Source organism: Manihot esculenta, chromosome 15 (assembly GCF_001659605.2).
Source record: "Manihot esculenta cultivar AM560-2 chromosome 15, M.esculenta_v8, whole genome shotgun sequence".
NCBI classification, from domain to species: Eukaryota; Viridiplantae; Streptophyta; class Magnoliopsida; order Malpighiales; family Euphorbiaceae; genus Manihot; species Manihot esculenta.
This window is the reverse complement of record NC_035175.2, coordinates 25,913,441-25,939,259: the sequence shown is the minus strand read 5'-3', so window position 1 is coordinate 25,939,259 and position 25,819 is coordinate 25,913,441. Positions and strand designations below refer to the sequence as shown.

The following is a 25,819-nucleotide window of genomic DNA, read 5'->3' as shown; positions in this document are numbered from 1 at the left end:
CCTTGTTCAACTGTCTGTAGTCGATACAAAGTCTAAGGGATCCATCCTTCTTTCTGACAAAGAGCACTGGAGCACCCCAAGGTGAGGTACTAGGGCGGATGAAACCCTTATCTACCAAGTCCTGCAACTGTTCTTTCAACTCTATTAACTCAGCTGGCGCCATCCTATAGGGAGGAATAGAGATAGGTCTAGTACCTGGCAGTAATTCAATTTCAAACCCTATCTCCCTATCAGGTGGTAGTCCTGGCAAATCGTCTGGGAACACATCGAGAAACTCTCGGACTACTGGTACTGTGGCTGGTTCCCTCACCTGACTGTCTAGCTCTCTCACATGAGCTAGAAACCCCTGACAACCCCTCCTAAGCAAACGACGAGCCTGAAGGGCTGAAATCATACCTCTGGGTGTACCTCTCCTGTCTCCTCTGAAGACACACTCTGACCCATCCTGGTCTCTAAGACTCACTAGCTTCTCTCGACAGTCCAACGTAGCACTATATGCAGATAGCCAATCCATCCCTAGAATGACATCAAAATCTGTCAAATCTAGAACCACCAGGTCAGCTGGAAGGCATCTACCCTCTATGAACACTGGACTGAAACGACAGACTGACACTGCCACTGATGGGTCACATTTAGGTCCACTGACCCAGAGAGGATACTATAACTCAGAACTGATCAAACCCAATCGCTCTATGGCTCTCGACGCAATAAAGGAATGAGAAGCACCGGGGTCCATCAAAGCATACACATCTGAACACCCAATGATGAGATTACCTGACACCACTGTGTTCGACGTGTTAGCCTCCTCCTGTGTCACTGTGAAAATCCGTGCTGGGGCTACCGGATTTCCACCTCGGGAACCTGCTGCTGAAGTAGAGGCTACCCCTCTCCCTCTACCTCTGCCACTAGTCTGAGGCATGACTGGAGCTGCTGGCCGTACAACTGGCTGTACCACACTGCCTGAACTCATCTGCTGGGATGGTGCAAAAGTCATCTGCGGACAATCCCGAGCAATATGCCCTTCCTGTCCACACCGAAAACAAGCTGTAGATCCCAACCGACAAATTCCTCCATGTGGTTTTCCGCATCTTCTGCAGACTGGAGCTGTGCCAGAGCTTGAGCCACTACCTATTCCCAGACCTGACTTGACTTTACTCCAGAACCCTTTCCTTGTTCCTCTCGCTCTATCCCATCTCTTACTGCTTGTAGAACCTGAACTGGGGGCCTTAGAACCCGAAGCCTGTGTCTTTGACTGTTTCTGAATATTGGCACTAGCTTCCATTTTCCTAGCTGCATCTATAATAGAGTGAAAACTCTCCTTTTCTGCTGGAAGGATCAAAGAAGAATACCTGGGATGAAGTCTCATGGTATATCTCCTCGCCTTCTTCTGATCAGTATCATAGGCCTGACCCACGTACTGAAGCAGATCTAAGAACTTATCTGTGAACTCATCAACAGTCATCTCATCTGTTTGTCTCAACTGTTCAAACTCAATTATCTTCATCTCTCTGGAACTGTCAGGAAAAGCCCACCCTGCAAACTCATTGGCGAACTCTCCCCATGACATGCTGTCCATTCTAGGCTCCACATAATTCTTAAACCATTCTCTGGCTTTCTTGCATTTGAATGTGAAACCTGCCATCTCAATGGCTCTCCTATCATCTGCTCCCAATTCACTAGTGATCATCCTAACTGCTCTGAGGTAATCAAATGGATCATCTCCCGTGTTGTATTTAGGAGCATCCAATTTCAAATACTCCGTCATTTGAACTTTACCTCCAGATGAGCTAGGTTCATGTCTGTCAACAACAGGGGCTACTGGTTCTGTTTGTGGTGGTGGAGGTGCTGGTTCATTTATTTCTGGGTGTGCTGCACTTGGATGTATAGGGGAGGGTGGATACATAGGATATGGTGGATATGATGGGTAATAATGAGGATATGGCATATATGGCATGTATGTAGGATATGGGTCAAAGCGAGAGTACTCCGACATACCCTCCATCGGATACTCTGGCTCCTGAAACACAGCTGGATAATCAAATCCTGAGGCCGGAACACCTCCTAAAGATTCTCCCATACCTTCATCCATAGACGGATCAGTCTCCATAGCCTCCCTCTCTTCCTCTGATCTTCCTCCCCTAGCTGTTCCTCTTCTGCTCTCGTCGACAGACCTTCTAGGGTCTATTGACGTACCTTCCCTGCTAGATCTCTGAGACCTTGCCCTTGGCAATGCAGGAGGACGAGCAGCTGGTCTCTCATTCTCTGGTGGGACTCCAGTCAATCGAGCTGATCGACGAGTTCCTCGCATCTTTACTCTGGAAACACAACATATAACATACCACTTTAGCACATACACATCACATATCAAGCATACACATACAACACTCATGGCATATCATAGCAGATAGGACCAACACCCTATCCTAGTGGACATGATTTCCTATTGTGCTTGACCACTGCTAACCTGTCTGAGCCCAACACTGTCTCTATAGGTCCGATCATGTGAACCTAGGGCTCTGATACCAATCTGTAACGACCCCAAAATGGACCGTCACCGGCGCTAGGATTCAGGTCGGCTTAAGGCCGCCAGAACCCGTAGCAAGCCTGCTATACTCTCTGTGTACCTGTACATCTCATACATGATCATACATTTTCTGTAAAAATAAAACTCTTTGCTGAACCAAGGCTTAACCTGTGCATGCACTATCTCTGTACTCTGTACTCATGTACTCTGTCCTCTGTATCCCTGACTAGAGCTTGCTCTAGATGGGTTAACTCATACCTGTTAAGCCTGGTTTTCACATACAGGAAAACATACATACATATACAGATCATGTACAAAACATACATCACTAGGTCAAGCAACAACTATTACACCTCTTTAATATTACATGTCCACTCTAAGCTATTACAGATCTCTTTTATTTTTCTGTACTCTGCTGGACTGTCCCTGTACACTGTACACTGAACCTGCACCTGCAAAACTGGGGTAAGGGAGTGGGATGAGCTCTATAGCCCAGTGAGTAGAACAGTAAAACATCTCAGTAAAATATGATCTCATGGAATGCACCATATCACAGACAAGCCACATCACGAGTAAACCTGTCACCACATAGTCCCAGTAACTCTGTGCCAGGGCGTAGAATCGAGCACCTGGTCTTCCTGTCATATATGTATATGTGTATATAACACCTGTGAACTTACCATTGCCAGGGCGTAGTCAAAGGCTCCTGGACTTTGCTATATACCTGCCAGGGCGTAGTCAAAGGCTCCTGGTCTTTGCTATACGTGCCAGGGCGTAGTCAAAGGCTCCTGGACTTCCTGTCTGAGACTATTGGATCATTCAGCATTCACTCACATCACCAAATAACAATGCAATGCAACATATTCGTGAATACTAATGCAATCAACCTATGGCATAAATATGATGCATGAGATATGCTAAAAGCAGTTTGTGGTTCAATGAAAAGTCATAAGTTTAGTTCCACTCACCTCTGGCTATCTGGACTGACTGACTCTGCAGGTTCTGAAACTCTGGAGCAGTACTCATTGCTGCTCTCTCTGGTTCCTCTGGTCTGTACCTATACAGATGGACTCAAATGAGGGACCAAACAAACGTAGCAATAACTCTCTTAAACTCCCCAAGAAACCCCTGAAACTCACTTCACTAGTTATGCAAAGCATGCAAAAGAAAAGCTGGACAGGACACTTTCGGCGGCAGGTTCGGCGACCGAATGTCCTCTCCAGAGACGAAACTCAAGCATCTTCGGCGGCACCTTCGGCGGCCGAATCCCCCAAACAGAGCCGAACATGCAAAAACACTCGGGGGCAAGCTGTGGCAACCAAGTCACCATGCAGGAGGTTCGGCGGCCGAATGAACTTTCGGCTGCCGAACCTGAGTTCATCCAGAACTCAGTTTCAACGGCAAACCATTTCCTTCTTTCCTTCAACTTCTCAAACCATGCAACCTTCACCTCCTCAACATACATATACTCATGTATATGATCACAGGGGTCCAAGACTAGCTAATAACCCCAAACAACAAAACAAACATAACACATAAACATATATACATGCATAACTCATCAAAAACACTACTTCTCACTTAAACATGCATCTCTCTCCCTTAACGTCCATAAAACCTGCACAAAACACATAAACAGGTTTTTAGATCTTCCCTTACCTCTATAACCAGGAAGATACACGTACTGAACAAGGGAAACGGACCAACTCTTCTTTACCCTCACACACTCTCTTTTGCTTCAAACCCTTCAAAACTTGGTAAATGAGCAAACTCCTGCATGAGCTGCTCAAAACACTTGCAAATGAGTCATAGAAGACGTGGCTAACTCATGGCAAGAATCTGAGGCCAACATCTGTCACAAGCCATGACTCAGCTTGGCTAGCCAACTCATCGTCGGCTGCCCAATCACATGTAAGACCATGCAACATTCGGGGGCCGAACTTCCCTTCGGAAGCCAAACACTTTCGGCGGCCGAACTTACTTTCGGCGGCCGAACATAGCTCAACTGCCTTAGGTCATTTCAACTCCAAAACTCACTTCCTATATAACTTAAAACACATCATAACACTTAGAAAACAAAACTCCTACCCTTGTTATAGAATCCCAACACCCCGGATGCCATCAGACAACAGAAATTCCGGTGCCGGATTCTAGCCGGGTATTACAATTGGATGATCCTTAGTCCTCGATATGATGCGATGTGATATGATACGGTATGGTACGGAAGTCCAGGTTGTACCCATTCTACGTCCCTGGCACTATGTAAGAGAAAGTCCAGGTTATACCCATTCTACGTCCCTGGCACATTGGAATATTATGTAATGTTATGTTATGTTAAGAGAAAGACCGGTTGACCCATTCTACGTCCCGACACTTTGGAATGTAGAGAACTTGTAATACCCGGCTAGACTCCGGTATCGGAATTCCTACCGTCCGGTGGAATCTCTGATGTCGGAAGCCTCTAGAAGGGTAAAATCATGTTTTATGTAATGTTTTCATGCATTTTAATGTTTTTTAAGTATGATTTTAAATAAGTTTTTGCATGAAAATAGCATTGGAAGAAAACTCAGGTTCGGCCGCCGAAAGACAAGTTCGGCCGCCGAACATGCATGTGATTAGGAGGCACGTTAGGCCCCCGAAAGCATGAGTGAGGGAATTGCAGGTTCGGCCGCCGAACCTCATGTTCGGCCGCCGAACATTGCATGGATGCGGAGGCACACTCGGCCCCCGAACGTGGCCTGGCCAGCCACTATAAAAGGGTCCCTTAGGTCCGCACGGGCGAGCTTTTTCTCCCCCGTTGTCGGCCAAGGTGAGTCCCCGCCGCTTCTCCCTCGATCTTGAGTGTTTTCTTTAGATCTTTCATGGTTTTCACGGGTTTTAACTTCGGTTTTGAAGATTTGTGAATAAAGAGCAAGTTTTGGGTACTTGGAGGTTCAAAGAGCTCAATCTCTCCATCTCCAAGCTAGGATCACCTTTCCTCTCGTTTCTTCAAGAGGTAAGCTCGGATCCACCATTGTTATGTGTTTTAAACAAGCTTTAAGTTGATTTATGGGTAGAGATGCATGTTTAGGCTTGTTGATGAGTTTTTGGGTTTTGATGCTTTGATGAACAATGTAGCTTGATTGTGTGTTTGTGGAGTGTTGTAGATGGGGCATATACTTGTTTGAGGCCCCTAGGAACTTGTATGCATGCTTTGGGTTGAAAAATATGCATGATTGGTAGGTTTGGAGGCGAAATGGGCAAAGGGAGCCAAGTTTCTGCCCTTTGGCAGAAACCAGGTTCGGCAGCCGAAGGTACTTTCGGCCGCCGAACATGGCTGGGGAGGCAGGCCTTTCGGCTGCCGAAGTTGCCCCCGAAAAGAGACTTTCGTCTCTGTCTGGCACTTTCGGCCGCCGAAGGTGCCGCCGAACCTAGCTGAGTTTCGTCTCTGTCCAGGACTTTCGGCCGCCGAAGGTGCCGCCGAAAGTGCCCTGTTCAGCCATTTCATGCATATTTTCTGTGATGTTTTCATGATGTTTTAGGGGGTTTTTGGGGGATATATTAGAATCATGTTTATATATGTTTGGTCCCTCATTGGAGTCCACCTGTGTAGGTTCGGACCCGAGGAACCAAGGACCCCAGCAGTGAGCCAGCTGCTGCAGAGTTGTCAGAGTCAGCCAGAGGTGAGTGGGACTATACTTAACCTTTTTAAATTAAGAAATTAAATGTTTTTATCATGCTTCATGCATCATAATTATATTATAGGTTGTTTGCATTAGAATCACGAATTATGTTGCATTGCATTATTAATTGTTGTTGATGGGGGATGGACATTGCACGACTCACTAGCCCTTTGTACGAAGTCCTGTGGTGCCCATAATAGGGCCGGGCAATACGAAGTCCTGTGGTGCCCATAATAGGGCCGGGCATGGAGCTGAGGGATTTTTGGGTCAGTCCGTCCATGATGTGAAATGTTTGTGCAGTGATGCATTCCATGATAACATGTTTTTAAAATATTCTTTTTAGAGTTCTACTCACTGGGCATCTAGCTCACCCCTCTCCCCTAACCCCCAGGTTTGCAGGTACGGGATAGATAGAGAAGGCTATGAAGAGAAAAGTCACATGTTTGTAATAGATAGATTGTGGACATGACAAATTTGTAAAATGATGTATAATTGATTAGTCTTTTTATGTATTAATGCTATTGAGGATAGAGCTGTGCTTGACCATAGTATGTTGATAATCCCATTTGTTTCTTTACATGATCTTTATGTTATGATGTTTAAGTAAACCAACTCTCCATATGTTGTATAGCCCTTCGAGGCTTATTGAGATCCCACAGAGGGACTTTATTTATGTAAATGTTCAGAGCATGCTCAGGTGGAGTTGGTGCATAATAGTATGTATGCAAGAAAAGTTTTAAATCTTTATGTATAATGTTGATCATGTATGGGATTACACAGGTTTACAGGTACATGTTAGGCTTGCTACGGGTCCCGGCGGCCTTATGCCGATCTGGATCCTAGCGCCGGTAGCGGTCCGGATTTCCGGGGCGTTACAGAGTGGTATCAGAGCCCTAGGTTCATATGGTCGGACCTAGAGTGTCGGGCTCATAGAGGTTATAGAAGGTCAAGCACAATAGGAAAAGTCATGTCCACTAGGATAGGATGTAGAGTCCTGTCTTGATGATGATGTGATATGCCATGACTATATGCATGTGCATAAATGATATGCTATGTTTGTTATGTATGTGATGAGGGTTCATGTGTGCCCACATGAACCATGTGATGCTAATGCTTGTGGGTTATGTGCTGGTTTTTCAGAGAAAACAGGATGAGAGGAACTCGTCGATCTGCACGATTGACAGGAGTCCCACCTGAGGATGAGGGCACAAGCGCCCGTCCTTCCACATTGCCTAGGGCAATGTCATGCAGAGTAAACAGAGAAAGAGTGTCAAGGGACCCTAGAAGGTCTTTTGATACTAGCAGAAGGGGAACAGAAAGAGGAGGAAGTTCTTCAGATGTGAGGGAGGTTATGGAGGAAGATCAGAGAAGGGATGGAAATCTGGATGTTAGCATGTCAGAAGAAGGGACAGGGGAGTCACAAGGAGGCACTCAGGCCTCGGGGTATGGTTTTCCACCCTATTATCCACCATATGCACAGAGTCCCGGGTATCCGATGGGAAGTACATCGGATTACTCCAGCTTTAACCCCTACCCTACTCACATGCCTTATCCACCTTTCTATCCACCTTATCCACAGTACCCAGCTTATCCACCCTCACCCTTCTATCCTCACCCAGCAAACCCCACTTCGGGGAATACTGTACCCCCACCTCCACCACCTACAGAACCAGTAACCCCAGCTACTCAACCTCCTAGACCTAGCTCAGCCAGTGGGAGTAAGGTGAAGATGACAGCTTACCTTAAGCTGGATGCTCCCAAGTACAAGTCAGGGGATGATCCCTTTGAATACCTGAGAGCAGTAAAGATGATCACTGATGAGCTAGGGGCAGATGATAGAAGAGCCATTGAGATGGCAGGGTTCACTTTAAAGTGCAAGAAGGCACGGGAATGGTTCAAGTGCTATGTGGACCCGAGACTTGATAATATGACATGGGAGGAATTTGCCAATGAGTTTGCTGGATGGGCCTTTCCAGATAGTTCCAGAGAGCTAAAGATGATTGAGTTTGAGCAACTGAGACAGACAGAAGACATGAGCATAGAGGAGTACACAGATAAATTTCTGGAGCTATTGCCCTTCTCGGGGCAAGCTCTAGATACAGATGCAAAGAAGGCCAGGAGGTATGTTATGAAATTGCAGTCCAGGTACTCCTCATTAATTCAGTCAGCTGAGAGAGAAAGTTTCCACACTGTGGTGGATATGGCTCGAAGAATGGAAGCAAGTGCTATAATCGAGGGGTCAGTGAAGCAGTCGGTGACCCAGTCTTCAGGGGTTAAGACCCCAGGCAGAGGAGGGCCAGGACCCTCTACTCAGAGTTCAGGTAGTAAGAGATGGAGTAACACCAAGAAGCCCAAGAAGAACAAGTTCTGGAATAAGCTGAAATCCGGTCTGGGATTTGGCGGTGGTTCGAGTTCAGGCTCAGACGGCGCGGAATGCCAAAGGTGTGGGAAGCCACACAAGGGAAGGTGTCGATTTGGGACCAATGCATGTTTCAGATGTGGCCAGGAGGGACACATGGCTCGGGATTGTCCTAGAGCACCTTTTATGGGCCAACCCCAGCAGACAGCTTCAGGCAGTGTGGCACAGCCAGCAGCTCCAGCCACAACTCAGGGCAGTGGCAGAGGTAGAGGGAGAGGAGCAGCCTCTTCTTCAGGTTCCCGAGGTGAAGGTCCGTCAGCTCCAGCTAGGATCTTTACCATGACTCAGCAGGAGGCGAACACATCCAACACCGTGGTGTCAGGTAATCTCATCATTGGGTGTTCTGATGTGTATGCATTAATGGACCCGGGTGCATCTCATTCCTTTATTGCTCCGAGGGCAGTTGAGAGATTATGGTTGATGGTCTCTGGGTTAGAGTGTCCCCTATGGGTCAGTGGACCCAAGTGTGACCCGACAGTAGCAGAGTCAGTTTGCCGGTATTGTCCCGTGTTTATTGAGGGAAGATGCCTCTCCGCCGACCTTGTGGTTCTAGACTTGACAGATTTTGACGTCATTCTAGGGATGGATTGGCTATCTACCCATGGTGCTACCTTGGACTGCAGGGACAAGGTAGTCAGGTTCAGAGATCAGGACGGGTCAGAGGTTGTCTTCAGAGGAGACAGGAGGGGTACGCCTACAGGACTGATATCGGCCCTACAGGCTCGAAGGCTGCTTAGGAAGGGATGTCAGGGGTATGTAGCTCACGTGAGAGAGCTAGATAGACAAGTCAGGGAGCCAGCCTCAGTGCCAGTTGTCAGAGAATTTCTGGATGTCTTTCCAGAAGAGCTTCCAGGACTACCACCTGCTAGGGAGATAGAGTTCGAGATTGAACTGATGCCTGGAACTAGACCGATCTCTATCCCTCCCTACAGGATGGCGCCAGCAGAATTGAAAGAATTGAAAGAGCAGTTGCAAGATCTGGTAGATAAGGGCTTCATCCGACCGAGTACCTCACCTTGGGGTGCTCCAGTGCTATTTGTGAAAAAGAAGGATGGATCCCTTAGACTTTGTATCGACTACAGGCAGTTGAACAAAGTCACTACCAAGAACAAGTACCCATTGCCAAGGATCGACGATCTATTCGACCAGCTAGCAGGAGCGGGTTGTTTCTCCAAAATAGATCTGAGATCAGGGTACCATCAGCTGAGGATAAGGGAAGAAGACATACCGAAGACAGCTTTCAGGACCAGATATGGGCACTATGAGTTCCTTGTGATGCCGTTCGGGTTAACTAACGCCCCTGCAGCATTCATGGATCTCATGAACAGAGTATTCAGACCATACCTGGATCACTTCGTTATTGTCTTCATAGATGATATCTTAGTGTATTCCAGGAATGCAGAGGAGCATGCCCATCATCTGAGGATAGTTCTGCAGACCTTGAGGGAACATAGCTTGTATGCCAAGTTCTCCAAGTGTGAGTTCTGGTTAAGGAGCATATCATTCTTGGGGCATATAGTGTCAGAGAATGGGATAGAGGTGGACCCCAAGAAAGTTGAAGCTGTGACTAACTGGCCAAGACCCACTACAGTGACAGAGATCAGAAGTTTCTTGGGTTTGGCTGGTTACTACAGGAGGTTCGTCCAGGACTTCTCCAAAATTGCAGCTCCTCTAACCAGGTTAACCAGAAAGAATCAGAGGTTTGAGTGGACCGACCAGTGTGAGGAGAGCTTTGAGGAGCTCAAGAAAAGGTTGACTTCAGCACCAGTGTTAGCTCTGCCAAACAGCAATGAGGATTTCACAGTGTTCTGTGATGCATCCAGAATAGGCTTGGGTTGTGTGCTAATGCAGAATGGAAGGGTGATAGCTTATGCTTCTAGACAGCTGAAGAAGCACGAGCTGAATTACCCCACACATGACCTAGAAATGGCAGCAGTGATCTTTGCACTCAAGATGTGGAGGCACTACCTCTATGGGGTAAAATGTGAAATCTTCACAGATCATAAGAGCCTGCAGCACATCTTGAGCCAGAGGGAGCTGAATATGAGACAGAGGAGATGGGTAGAGCTGCTCAGTGACTATGATTGCAAGATACAGTACCATCCGGGTAAGGCTAATGTTGTAGCTGATGCCTTAAGCCGGAAATCACTTGGCAGTCTATCCCACATCACGGCAGAGAGGAGACCGGTGGTGAAGGAATTTTACAAGCTCATGAATGAAGGTCTACAGTTGGAGTTGTCTGGTACAGGTGCTCTGATTGCACAGATGAAAGTAACACCCGTGTTTCTGGAGCAGGTGGCTCAGAAACAGCATGAGGACCCAGAGTTAGTGAAGATTGCCAGGACTGTTCAGTCAGGCAATGATAGCGAGTTCAGATTCGACAGTAAGGGGATCCTCCGCTTTGGGAGCAGACTATGTGTACCAGATGACATTGGGCTAAAAGGAGACATTATGAGAGAGGCTCATAATGCAAGATACAGCATTCACCCCGGAGCCACCAAGATGTATCAAGATCTAAAGAAAGTTTATTGGTGGCCAGCTATGAAGAAAGAAGTGGCACAGTTCGTGTCAGCCTGCGAAGTGTGTCAGAGGGTGAAGCTGGAACATCAGAAGCCGGCTGGAATGCTTAACCCGCTACCCATTCCAGAATGGAAATGGGAAAATATAGCAATGGACTTTGTAGTGGGGTTACCGGCAACATCCAACAGATTAGACTCCATATGGGTGATTGTGGACAGACTCACCAAATCTGCTCACTTCATCCCTGTCAGGAGTGGCTATTCTGTGGACAAGTTGGCGCAGGTGTACGTTGATGAGATCGTCAGGCTGCATGGGGTTCCTGTTTCAATAGTGTCAGATAGAGGGCCCCAGTTCACTTTCAGGTTTTGGCGGAGTCTGCAGAGTGCTATGGGTACCAGATTGGATTTCAGTACTGCCTTCCATCCCCAGACTGATGGACAGTCAGAGAGGACCATCCAGACAATAGAGGATATGCTCAGAATGTGTGCGCTGGATTTTGGCGGTTCTTGGAGGCAACATCTACCCTTGGTGGAGTTTGCCTACAATAACAGCTATCATGCCAGCATAGGGATGGCCCCATATGAAGCTTTGTATGGGAGGAAGTGCAGGTCACCTGTTTGCTGGGAAGAAGTAGGAGAGAAGGCCTTGGCAGGGCCCGAGCTTGTAGAGATCACCAGCAGGGTGGTGCCCATGATCAGAGAAAGAATCAAGACTGCTTCAAGCAGGCAGAAGAGTTATGCAGACATCCGCAGGAAACAGGTAGAGTTTCAGGAGGGGGATCTAGTGTTGCTCAAGGTGTCTCCAATGAAAGGGGTGGTTCGGTTTGGTAAGAAGGGTAAGCTAGCTCCGCGGTACATCGGACCCTTTGAGGTCTTGCAAAAGGTTGGGAATGTATCGTACAAGCTGGACTTGCCTGCTTCCATGGAGAGAATCCATCCGGTTTTCCATGTTTCCATGTTGAGAAAATTCGTGTCAGATCCGGGCAAGGTTCTTAGTGAGCCTGATGTGGAGATCCAAGAGGATCTCACCTATGTAGAGCAGCCAGTACGGATTGTGGACACACAGATCAGAAAGCTAAGGAACAAGGAAATCCCGATGGTGAAAGTCCTTTGGAACCACCACAATATGGAAGAATGCACTTGGGAGACACGGGAGTCCATGCTCCAGCAATATCCCCATCTCTTTTAAGGTTAGTCCCTATGTGTTTTTATGTATATGTTATGTTTGTTGTGATATGCATGTACTAGTTGAGGAACATTCGGGGACGAATGTTCTTAAGGGGGGGAGAATGTAATACCCGGCTAGACTCCGGTATCGGAATTCCTACCGTCCGGTGGAATCTCTGATGTCGGAAGCCTCTAGAAGGGTAAAATCATGTTTTATGTAATGTTTTCATGCATTTTAATGTTTTTTAAGTATGATTTTAAATAAGTTTTTGCATGAAAATAGCATTGGAAGAAAACTCAGGTTCGGCCGCCGAAAGACAAGTTCGGCCGCCGAACATGCATGTGATTAGGAGGCACGTTAGGCCCCCGAAAGCATGAGTGAGGGAATTGCAGGTTCGGCCGCCGAACCTCATGTTCGGCCGCCGAACATTGCATGGATGCGGAGGCACATTCGGCCCCCGAACGTGGCCTGGCCAGCCACTATAAAAGGGTCCCTTAGGTCCGCACGGGCAAGCTTTTTCTCCCCCGTTGTCGGCCAAGGTGAGTCCCCGCCGCTTCTCCCTCGATCTTGAGTGTTTTCTTTAGATCTTTCATGGTTTTCACGGGTTTTAACTTCGGTTTTGAAGATTTGTGAATAAAGAGCAAGTTTTGGGTACTTGGAGGTTCAAAGAGCTCAATCTCTCCATCTCCAAGCTAGGATCACCTTTCCTCTCGTTTCTTCAAGAGGTAAGCTCGGATCCACCATTGTTATGTGTTTTAAACAAGCTTTAAGTTGATTTATGGGTAGAGATGCATGTTTAGGCTTGTTGATGAGTTTTTGGGTTTTGATGCTTTGATGAACAATGTAGCTTGATTGTGTGTTTGTGGAGTGTTGTAGATGGGGCATATACTTGTTTGAGGCCCCTAGGAACTTGTATGCATGCTTTGGGTTGAAAAATATGCATGATTGGTAGGTTTGGAGGCGAAATGGGCAAAGGGAGCCAAGTTTCTGCCCTTTGGCAGAAACCAGGTTCGGCAGCCGAAGGTACTTTCGGCCGCCGAACATGGCTGGGGAGGCAGGCCTTTCGGCTGCCGAAGTTGCCCCCGAAAAGAGACTTTCGTCTCTGTCTGGCACTTTCGGCCGCCGAAGGTGCCGCCGAACCTAGCTGAGTTTCGTCTCTGTCCAGGACTTTCGGCCGCCGAAGGTGCCGCCGAAAGTGCCCTGTTCAGCCATTTCATGCATATTTTCTGTGATGTTTTCATGATGTTTTAGGGGGTTTTTGGGGGATATATTAGAATCATGTTTATATATGTTTGGTCCCTCATTGGAGTCCACCTGTGTAGGTTCGGACCCGAGGAACCAAGGACCCCAGCAGTGAGCCAGCTGCTGCAGAGTTGTCAGAGTCAGCCAGAGGTGAGTGGGACTATACTTAACCTTTTTAAATTAAGAAATTAAATGTTTTTATCATGCTTCATGCATCATAATTATATTATAGGTTGTTTGCATTAGAATCACGAATTATGTTGCATTGCATTATTAATTGTTGTTGATGGGGGATGGACATTGCACGACTCACTAGCCCTTTGTACGAAGTCCTGTGGTGCCCATAATAGGGCCGGGCAATAGCTCCGATCTACGAAGTCCTGTGGTGCCCATAATAGGGCCGGGCAATACGAAGTCCTGTGGTGCCCATAATAGGGCCGGGCATGGAGCTGAGGGATTTTTGGGTCAGTCCGTCCATGATGTGAAATGTTTGTGCAGTGATGCATTCCATGATAACATGTTTTTAAAATATTCTTTTTAGAGTTCTACTCACTGGGCATCTAGCTCACCCCTCTCCCCTAACCCCCAGGTTTGCAGGTACGGGATAGATAGAGAAGGCTATGAAGAGAAAAGTCACATGTTTGTAATAGATAGATTGTGGACATGACAAATTTGTAAAATGATGTATAATTGATTAGTCTTTTTATGTATTAATGCTATTGAGGATAGAGCTGTGCTTGACCATAGTATGTTGATAATCCCATTTGTTTCTTTACATGATCTTTATGTTATGATGTTTAAGTAAACCAACTCTCCATATGTTGTATAGCCCTTCGAGGCTTATTGAGATCCCACAGAGGGACTTTATTTATGTAAATGTTCAGAGCATGCTCAGGTGGAGTTGGTGCATAATAGTATGTATGCAAGAAAAGTTTTAAATCTTTATGTATAATGTTGATCATGTATGGGATTACACAGGTTTACAGGTACATGTTAGGCTTGCTACGGGTCCCGGCGGCCTTATGCCGATCTGGATCCTAGCGCCGGTAGCGGTCCGGATTTCCGGGGCGTTACAGAACTCTTGGTGACAATACCCTCCGTGATGTGATTTGTCTGTGATGTGTTGCATTCCATTATAGCATATGATTTAAATATTTTATTATTCTGCTCACTGGGCTCTAGTAGCTCACCCCTTTTCCCTAATCCCCCAGGGTTGCAGGTACAGGCTAGACAGAGAAGTCAAGGTGAATGAAGTCTTGAGTTGTAATAGTTAGAATGTGGACATGATAAATTGTATAATGATGTAAAAGTTATGAATAGTTATGTCATGTATATGTTGATTTTGAGATTGAGGTTTAGAAATTGTGCTTGACCGAGTTTGTATAGTAATCCCTTTTATAAACATGATCTATGTTTTATGATGCTTTTGTAACCAAACTCTATATATATGATATCACCCCATTGGGGCACTGTTGGGACTCCAAAGAGGAGTCAATGTTTATAACCATGTTATGTATAGTGCATGCACAGGTTGAGTTTGGTGAATGAATGTAAAGAAAAGTTCAAATTTTTATGTATGTTCTTGATCATATATGGGATTAAACAGGTTTACAGGTTGTATGTCAGGCTTGCTACGGGTCCCGGCGGCCTTAAGCCGACCTGGATCCTAGCGCCGGTAATGGTCTAATTTTCGAGTCGTTACAGTAACGATGTTTATGGATGTTAGAGTTGTGCTTGACCATAGTATGATGTAAATCCCTTTTTGTACATGATCCTAGATGTGTAATGATGCTTATATGAACCAAACTCAATACATGTTATGTCACCCCATTGGAGCATTGATGAGACTCCAAGGAGGGGTTAATATTTATGATTATGTCTATGTATAGTGCATGCACAGGTTGAGTTTGGTGGATGAATGAATGAATGTAAAGAAAAGTCCAAAATTTTTATGTATGTTGTTGATTATGTATGGGATTAAACAGGTTCACAGGATGAATGTTAGGCTTGCTACGGGTTCCGGCGACCTTATGCCGACCTGGATCCTAGCGCCGGTAGCGGTCCAATTTTCGGGTCGTTACAGATGGGCTGAATCCTTTGCAGACGACTTAAATATGCGACCCCCTGTCTACAAGGGAGGTGAGAATTATTGTAACGATGGTATTGATGATAATGTGTAATTACTATTTTGCCCTTGGAATGAAATAAATAGCCTGTTCATGAATTCTCATGTTCAGTTCTTATATCTTGTGCCTACTGTGAGGCTTCTGATTGTATGATGCCTATTGGCTTCGTAGTTCGCTTAGAGAAACTTGACTAATCAGGGTATTCATGTTCATAGGATGATTGGTTGATTCTGAAAGCTGACTTGGTTTGAAGGTGTTCAAGTCAAGTGCCGCACGGTTTCAGGCGATTGCTAAAATCTGAAACCGTGATATTATAAGAATAAATTATCATTAGAAATAAAAATATCAATTTGTAATATATATTCACTTATTTACAAAATGAGATTGTTTATAACTAAAAATCTTATAATTCTAATTAAAATAAAATATACAATAAATTTAATTAAAATAATAAAATAAAATAAATTAAAATTAAAATAGAAAAATATAAGATAATCATATTTGAATAAAGAAAATTAAATTTAATCTTACTAATAAAGGTAAATCTTAATTAAATGTATATTATTTGAAAATCTCTTAAATTATTTTTTAAATATGATAATTAATAATAAAATAAAAATATATATAATTTTATAAATTATTGGATATAAACTAAATAATAAATTATTATTACAAAATATATGATAATTATACTCTTTTTCAAAAAGAGTCATGTGATTTATTTTTTTTTAAAAAATTTATTTCATTCTATTAGTAAAATGGAGCATCCTTTTTAACATTATTATAAATAGTGCTTAGCATGTAAAAATCAATTAAAAATAACTTTTTAATTAGAAAAAATTTACATTTTAATCGTTAAAATTTAGTAAAATACATAATTTAGTTATATATTTCTAAATTTAGTTATAAAATTATATTTTGTTAATAAAAATAATCACTTTAATTATAATTCATTTCTATATTTTTATAAATCAATTCTTAAATATTATAATTATTTATAAATAACTACTTATATTTTTTTTTACAAGCTATTTTTTCATATTTATTAAAATTTAACATTTTATATTTAACAGTAAAATTATAAAACAAAAATTAAATGAAAAATATTAGCATAATATATCCATCTAAATTTAAGTCTGAAAATATTTTTGTCTAACTTTTCATCAATAATTTATTTACTTTTCAATAAAAAATAAAATGAAAAATTTTTTATCTAATTTTTATTTTATTATTTTTTACATATAAAATATTAAAATTTAACAAACACAGAAATTAATTGATAAATATAAAGATTTATTAGTAATTATAATATTTAATATTAATCTATAATAATATGGGTTAATTTTAATTAAGAATATAAAATTTAAATTAATTAGTAATAATAAAACTGAATGTACCCATAATTAAATTAAATTTGAAGGGAACAGCGTTAAAAGACAAAAACAAAAATAGAGCTCAGTTGCGCTAAATATCATCTTTAGATTCAGATGATACTGATGGACCCCATCCATCATTCAGCGCTGCATTCATCACAGCTCCTGTAATTTTGCACCAGCCGGGAATCGAACCCGGGTCTGTACCGTGGCAGGGTACTATTCTACCACTAGACCACTGGTGCTTGCTTGGTTTAGCCTACTTACAAAATATTTTATAACGGTAAAGATGTTTGTTGGGTCCACAATTTATTTACACAAAAATATATAAAAGAATAATATGAAACTAAATATATTTAACATGCGATGAGCCAAGAATGGAAAATAGGTTTTTTTTTTTTATGATCATGTGACTTTAATTAGAATTTAATTTAATATTTCATATTTTTAAAAAATTAACATTTAAAATTAATAATAGTTAATATTCTTTAACATATTTCAAAACTATAAAAGTAATTCTGTTACTATAATAACATTTTCATGTAGTGTATTAACATTTAATTTATTTTAATTTTTTATTAATATCATAATTTTTTTTAAAGAATCCTATTGTGATCTTATCGTCTTGTTGTTAAGAATTAACTAGGAATTTTATATTGATACTCTGTTATAGGATTTTAAACTAATTAATAGAGCTCATAAATTTATATATATATATATATATTGGGAAGAGAGAAATATTTGCAATATTCCAGAATATCCTTAATTATTTAAATTATTTACAGTAATATAGTAATGATTTTATCATTTAAAATTTAATTTTTAAAATAGATTATATTTTTATTATTTAAATTATTTTTAAAATTATATACATGTAGAGAGAGAGCGTGTGGAATATAGGGATTTTTCAATAGTATCCTTGATAATTTAATATTATTAAAATAAAAATCAAATTCTGCTATTCAAGTTAAATTAATTTAAATTTTATTATATAAAATAATTTTAGATTTCACTTAAATTTAAAATTTTTAATAACTAATTTTATTCATTATGATTCTAAATGAAATTTTGCTATAGCAAATACGTTAAAAAAGGTTACTATTATAAAAATTGTTGGTGCTTGTAATTAAAAAAATAATAAAAATAATTTTTAATAATAGTAATTATTAATTATATTTTTAGTATAATAATATTAATTTTAATAATAGTAATTGATACTATATAACAACTGTTCAAAATAAGTCGTGAGGTGTCAATACGGAATAGAGCCACGTGGTAAGGACAGGACTGAATGAGTAGGAAATGTAATCCATCTTGAAGAAGAAAGATCCGGATACTCTAACACCCAAACCATCATTAAGATTCGTCTGTCTCCCAGTAGAGAGAGTTTCGGCACTAAGTTATCATTAATAAGCACAATTCGGCGTATTTCCTTTATATCTGTAATCACGAGATCATTAATCTGTTAGCCAACAACATCCCTTATCAAGCAACCGACCTCATCGTCAACAGATCATCGGGAAATTCTATATTCATATCTACCTACTTACCGTATAAAAGGAGAAAATCGAAGAGGTAAATATACGTTATTCTCTAACACTAAAATTCAAGGTAATTCTTATTCTCTAACACTAAAATTCAAGGTAATTCATTGCATTCTCTCTACTCGTTAATATACTGACTTGAGTATCGGAGTGCTGCTGTGGGCACCCACCACTACCTCACGTTTTCTTCCTTGCAGGTTCTAACCAATCACAGTACAGTTTTATTTCGGCCATGTCATCCATCTAATCTCAACAACATCATTTGGTTTCGTTGTTAGGAACCCATGACCCTATCTGTTCATTTGGGTTAATATTGTTCCTTTTCCTCCTAAAAAAAGAACCTTCCCACTCTAACTTCTCAAAATGGCCAGAATCATACATGTTATTACGAGAGGGCCTAAAAAGGGCAAAGGAAAAAATAAACGTGTAGCAGATGATGTCCTATCTATCCATCAAGAACCATGGACCAGACAAGATTTGGTCCTGCTGACAAAGTGATCAGATTCTTTCAAAACGATTCGCTGGTCGTTAAGATTTTTCTGAACTGGTATGAGGTAAGGCGAGTATTGATAGATACAGATAGTTTTGTTAACCTTCTCATCTTAAATGCTTGTAATAAGTTAGACTTAGATAAAAACAGTCTTGTCAGATTCTCTTATTCTTTAGTAGGATTAAGAGATAAGACCATGGCAGTACTAGGTACCATCAACCTTCCCTTGGTGTTGGGTGATGAAAAGTATAAGCGAGAGTTGTATGCAGAGTTTCCAGTGGTAGACATCCCATTACGTATAATGTGATACTCGACTGCCAGTCTTAAACTACCACAATATTGTTATTAATATGGATGCTATGTATCTTAAGCTTCTAGCTCAAGAGGAATAGCAGTGGTCCGAGACAATTCAAGGTTAGCCAAAGAAGGTTATGGACACTCAGAAAAAAGTCTAGGAAAAGTAACTATGCCCATTGACTTACTAGAGAAGCCGAAATCTCACGTAAAACTAGACCTAGTAGAGGAGATCCAAATAGGGAAGGAGCAAAAGGTACGGTTAGATACTGCGCTTAACTGGAAAAATAAGGGCTCGTCTGGTAGAGTTGGATCATATTCGTTATTCAACTCTGCAAAAAAATCATAGGTCTGTTCCTTTTTAATCATTTTTTGAAATTTGACATATCTCCAGTATAGTATGCTTGGAAGTCCTGATAGTAATCAATCTCATGCCATAAGCCACATAACTCAGAATAAAATTGGGGATAGTAATTTCTCCTTGCTTAGTACTATTAATATTATTCTGAATATAATAAATTTGGGCATCATTCCCAATCTTAGAATAAGTTAAGGAAAAAACCTTCCATATTTTTGCAGCAGTATTAATTAACAATTAGGACTTAGAGATATGAGGTTGTATAGAGTTAACTAACTATATCATAACAAGACAATTATCTGAGTCCCATTGAGAAAAATCTGAATCACTCTCATCTGGTTGCTTCTTATTACTAGTGACATAGCCCTACAGTCCTCTAACTTTGATAAACAACAAACAAGACCTTGACCAAGAAAGATAATTAGTTCCATCAAGTTTTACGGTACTAATTTGCAAGGAAGGATTATTAGAGTTAGGAATCGAGAACCTTTTATCTTCTGCCATAGGAGGTATCCAATGTTGTACACATAAGAGAGTCTAACCAAATCACCAAAAGACTAGGTAGCAGCACGGGAAGGCCGAAAAGGCGATCGGAATCAGCACCGAAGTGATCAGATCGACAAAGAAATGTCTAACGATGTCTCATACGCCGGGAAGGGAGGGCGTGTGAGCCTCACACGCTAGACTTTTCGACGTGAGAGCTGGGCAATCGGGCCGGCGACTATTCGGCAATTCTCTTGGTTCCGGCAGTGAGAGGTGAAAAGGTTCCTAGATAGGATAGTACCAAAACGATAGATCTAGGATTTTGAAACCTTAAAGAGGAAAAATTGAATTTAAATCCTAAAATCAGGAAAAATCTCTAATACCATGAAGAATTTTTGAGAATTTTAGAGTGTTCCTATATTTCACCCTTGATCGTTACAAGTGATTTATATGACTATTTATACAAAAAAATTACAAAAAAATATGAAGTAAATAATTAAAGAATAATTATAGAAATAATTAAGGATCCTAATTTATACCTAGAATCCGTAATAAAATCAAATCATATCACTAGAATTAGCAAATAAGTCAACAAAAAAGAAGTATAATATCTCACGTGGCTGACCAATGTAGTCTTAGTGAAGAAGGCTAATGGAAAGTGGAGGATGTGCATGGACTTCACTGACCTAAATAAAGCACGTCCGAAAGATCATTACTCATTATCATCCATCGACAGATTAGTAGACTCGACCTCAGGACATGCGGTGGTCTCTTTCCTTGATGCCATCTCAAGATATTACCAAATCATGATGGATACCGAAGACTCAAAGAAAACTACGTTCATAACAGAAAAAGGAGTTTACTAATGCAAGGTGATGCCTTTTGGTTTAAAAAACACAGGAGCTACGTACCAAAGGTTGGTGTCAAGAATCTTTAAGGATATGGTAGGATCAACCTTCGAAGTATACATAGATGACATGGTAGTGAAAAATCGATCATTGGAAGAAAACTCGGAGGATATCCGGAGAGTCTTTGATGTCCTGGACAAGGCGGGGCATGCTGAACCCAGAAAAGTGTACTTTTGGGGTAAAAGCGAGAAAGTTTCTAGGATATATCATCTCAGAAAGGAGCATAGAGGCAAATCTTGAGAAGATCAGCGCTATCTAAAATATGGAAGCACCCAAAACTATCAACAAAATACAGAGGTAAAATGGGCAAGTCACTGGCCTGAGCCAATTCATATCATGCTCGGCCAGAAGTCTCCTGTTCTTCAAAGCAACTAACAATGTAGCCGAGTATGAGGCAATAATAATGGTGTTGAGAATTATTAAAGAGCTAGGTATCCAAAGACCTATTTTTTTTTAGTGACTCACAATTGGTTGTCAATCAGTGCCAGGGATAATTCAAAGTCTGAGAACCGAACATCATCAAATATAAAGAAAAGGTCCATTCCTTAATAAGGTTAAAGGCGGGCAAGGCATCTGCGAACTCCTCCAGGTAGCCAGAGGCAATAATAAATAGGCGGATCTTTTAGCCAAGATAGCAGTGGCAGGTGAATAATACTTGACTCAACCATTCCATTTTGAGGAGTTTCACACTCCAATAATGAAGATAAAAGAGTCTTTTCCCATTGAAGAGGGCGAATCATGGATGAAACTCGTATACAAGTTTTTAACATGAGATGATCTTCTAGCTGATGAGTTATCAGCTAAGCCGGTAATAAGGAAGTAAATATGTACTAATTGATGGTTGATTATACAAGAGGCCTGCAATGTGTTATAGAGGAGGAAGGCCAGGAAATCCTAAAAGATATCCATGAAGGTAATTGCAAGAGCCATGAAGGAGCATAGACAATTGCCCGAAAAGTATTCAGAAAGGGGTACTAAAAGCCAATGATAGTGCATGATGCAAAGCAACTTGTCCAGAAGTGTTGGAGATCCCAAGTATATGCAAACAACCCAAGAAGGAGAAATGCAAACGGTCATTAGAAGTCCCTGACCTTTCTTTCTGTGAGGGATAGACATCCTTGGCCAATTCCCTAAGGCGTCCGAGTCAAGGAAGTTTATTATCATGACAGTAGATCACTTCAGCAAATGGGTGGAAGCTGAGGTAGTACAGTCCATCACGAACCAATAAACAATCTCGTTTGTCAGCAAAAATATATTCACCCAATTTGGAATACCCAAAATAGTGATCACTGATAATGGAACTCAGTTTGCAAGCACCAGGTTTAGAGACTTTTGCAATAAATGAAAAATTAATTTAAGGTTCAGCTCGTCTACCACCCCCAGTCCAATGATATGATGTATGGTATAACAAAGGTTACAAACAGGACCATATTACAAGGGATAAAGAAAAGACTCGACTAAGGCAAATGGCAATTGGTCCGAGGAGTTACCTCACATATTATACGCATATACGACTACTCCCAAAACGGTTACTTGGGAAACACCCTTTTCCCTTGTATATGGGGCCGAAGCAGTCATCTTCGTGGAGATACAAGGACATCTCGAAGAGATACAATTCAATTTGGATCAGGTTCTTATGAGAAAAGGTCGCAATTAGAATGACAGTTTACAAGAACAAAATGTCCATAATATTCAACAGCAAGGTCAGGCCACGAGCCTTCAATATGGGAGACTTAGTCCTCAAAAGAATAGATATGATAAGTGGCAATACTGGACCCGGTATGCTAGGCAAGAACTAGAAATGGCCGTTTAGGATCTCGAAGGTTATTCACCCAGGATCCTATAATCTGGCCAAACTAAATGGCCAAGTTATTCCTCATGCATGAAATATTTGTAACCTTGAGAAAATTTTATTAATAATGAGTTAACGATGTTATTTTCATATGTTGTGTATTTCAGTGATAAAAAACAATAGATTACCTTCTTTGAAAGAAAGATGGACTAAAAAGACAAGAAAAGGCCACAAGGCAGTTTTCACCAGGCCAGGTCACAAGGCGGTTCCTGCCAGACCATTTGGGCGTTGGCCCCACTTAATAAGGCCACAAGGTAGTTTTCATCAAGCCAAGTCACAGGGCGATTCCTACCAGACCATTCGGGCGTTGGTTCTACTAAATAAGGCCACAAAGTAGTTTTTCACTAGGCCAAGTCACAAGGTGGTTTTTGCCAAACCATTCGGGCGTTGGTCCTACTAAACAAGGCCACAAAGTAGTTTTTGCCAGGCTAGATCACAAGGCAGATTTTGTCAAACCATTCAGGCATTGGTCCCACTAAATAAGGCCACAAGGCAGTTTTTGCCAGACTAGATCACAAGGCAGTTTTTACCAGACCATTCAGGTATTAGTCCAACTAAACAAGGCCACAAGGCAGTTTTTACCAAGTCAGGTCACAAGGTGGTTTCCACCAAGCCATTTGGGCATTGGTCCCGCTCAACAATACCACAAGGCAGTTTTCATCAGGCCAAGTCACAAGCAAGTTCCTACCAGACTATTCGGGCCTTGGTTCCTGTAAACGGGTCACCTACACCAAGAGATCTGAGAAGGGGGAATACTGATCCCCAAAGAACGAGGGGAAAGCTAATCAAAGATTAAAGGATAATTTAAAGATAAGGCGGACCTTATAGCCAAGAATCAAGATGAAAAAAGACCACCTATTACGAAAACACATATAGCATCATATAGGGCATAGGCGAGTACCCACCAGCCCACACCTGGGTATTTACTCTATTCTACTAAAATTTTACGAGTTAAAATCCATAGGTGGATGTGTCTTTGCTACCAAATAACATAAGCAAAATAAGTATTTTTATTACAAGAGATTACAAAGAGACAAAATGGACTCGATTAAAGTCTCTATTACATCAGAACCTTCAAAATCTATTTCATCCTGTGAAGACACCGTATGAAAGGCCATGTGAAGAACTGTCTCTCCAAATACTTTCTTGGCCTTGCCCTCGGAATCAATCTTGTATAATCCAATCCCTCTCCTTAGGGTCGCAACACTTAAAAGACATTATAGTCAGGTTGGTTGCAGCCCTCAGCGCTAAGCAATATAATTGCACCTCCATGAAGGCCTAAGGATCACAATATTGAAGAGGCATTGTAGTCGAGCAAGATGCAACCTTCAATAGTATGCCCACGCCTTCACAAAAACTCACCTTCAACTACTTTTCGTAGACCATGATGACATCCTCTCCACAGATCTGGTTATCCTTAAAAAGAAAAAAGAAAGCACCTCATTCCATGTCTCCCGAAGATGGCAGTCGCCAACATAAAAGAGAAAAAAAAATTCTTATACAGTGGCGTAACCGGTAAAATCTTTAATATGGTCCAAAGAATAAGGCCGCCATTACGACTAAGGGAAGACAAAATGATACAAACAGTCAAGATGTGCTACATGGTCAATAAGACGAAACATCACTTTCGAATTTAAAAAATCAAAGACTAGCGGGAGGATCTCTAATGGTATATAACAACTACTCAAAGTAAGTCGTAAGCTATCATTACAGGATAGAGCCACGTGACAAGGACCAGATGAGTAGAAAAGGTGGTCCATTCCGAAGAAGGAAGATCCAAATACTCTAACACCCAGATCATCGTCAAGACTCGCCCATCCCCAACAGAGAGAGTCTCAGTGCTAAGTTACCATTAATGAGCACAGTCCAACGTATCTCCTTTACGTATGTAATCACGGGATCACCAACCTGTTAGCCGATGATATCCCTTATCAAGTAATCAACTACATCATCGTCGAATTATCAGAAAATTCTATATTCATATCCACCTATTTACAGTATAAAAGGAGAAGAATCACAGAGATAAAAGTATGCTATTCTCTAACACTAAAATTCAAGACAATTTATTGTATTCTCTCTACTTGTCGATATACTGACTTGAGCGTTGGGGTAATTGCTGTGTACATCTACCACCAACTCATATTTCTTCCTTGCGGATTCTAAACAATCACGGGACAATTCTATTCCGATCTCGTCATCCATTTAATCTCCCCATCATTAGTAATTTTTAATTATAACTTATTATTTTTTTATTGTGTTATGCTACTAATAGTTAAAAATCATTAATTACTTTTACGAAAATGTTATTTATAAATTAAAAAAATTAAAAATTTATAATATATGTTTATTATATATAAAAGTGGGAAGATGAGAATAATGCCATTATAAAAATTATATCTTCATTATAATTTTATTTTATTACTATAAAAGATTAAAGTTTATTGGAGATTGAAAATTAATTTATTTTAATTTTTATATTAAAATTATTTTAGAGTTTATATAAAAATTTAAAAGCCGCACAACACATCACAGCTTCTGTAATTTTGCACCAGCCGGGAATCGAACCCGGGTCTGTACCGTGGCAGGGTACTATTCTACCACTAGACCACTGGTGCTTCTTTGATTTAGGCCTATTTGAAATTTAAGGAAATATATAAACTTTCAAAAGGTTTAATTTTCAACATAATTTGGTTTATTCATCAAACATATATTACTTATTTGGTAGACATGACTTTTCATTTTCTTATTCAAACGTTTATCCAAATCAATAAATATTTTTTAAATGAGAAATTAAAATTGATAAATGAATATATTTTTTTTTATTGGGAGATTAGAGATTTAAAATTTCATTTATTGA

General features: G+C 41.1%; 3 non-coding genes across 3 annotated transcripts; all 3 read right to left on the bottom strand.

The window, feature by feature from the left end:
* Positions 1-17,111: 17,111 nt before the first annotated feature.
* Positions 17,112-17,198, bottom strand: LOC122722037. The gene has a single exon (XR_006348888.1). It is a non-coding gene; the product is annotated as a small nucleolar RNA snoR114 (small nucleolar RNA).
* A 9-nt stretch (positions 17,199-17,207) lies between these two features.
* On the bottom strand, positions 17,208-17,278 carry TRNAG-GCC. Its single transcript has one exon. It is a non-coding gene; the product is annotated as a tRNA-Gly (tRNA).
* Positions 17,279-25,506: 8,228 nt separating this feature from the next.
* Positions 25,507-25,577, bottom strand: TRNAG-GCC. The gene has a single exon. It is a non-coding gene; the product is annotated as a tRNA-Gly (tRNA).
* Positions 25,578-25,819: the final 242 nt, after the last annotated feature.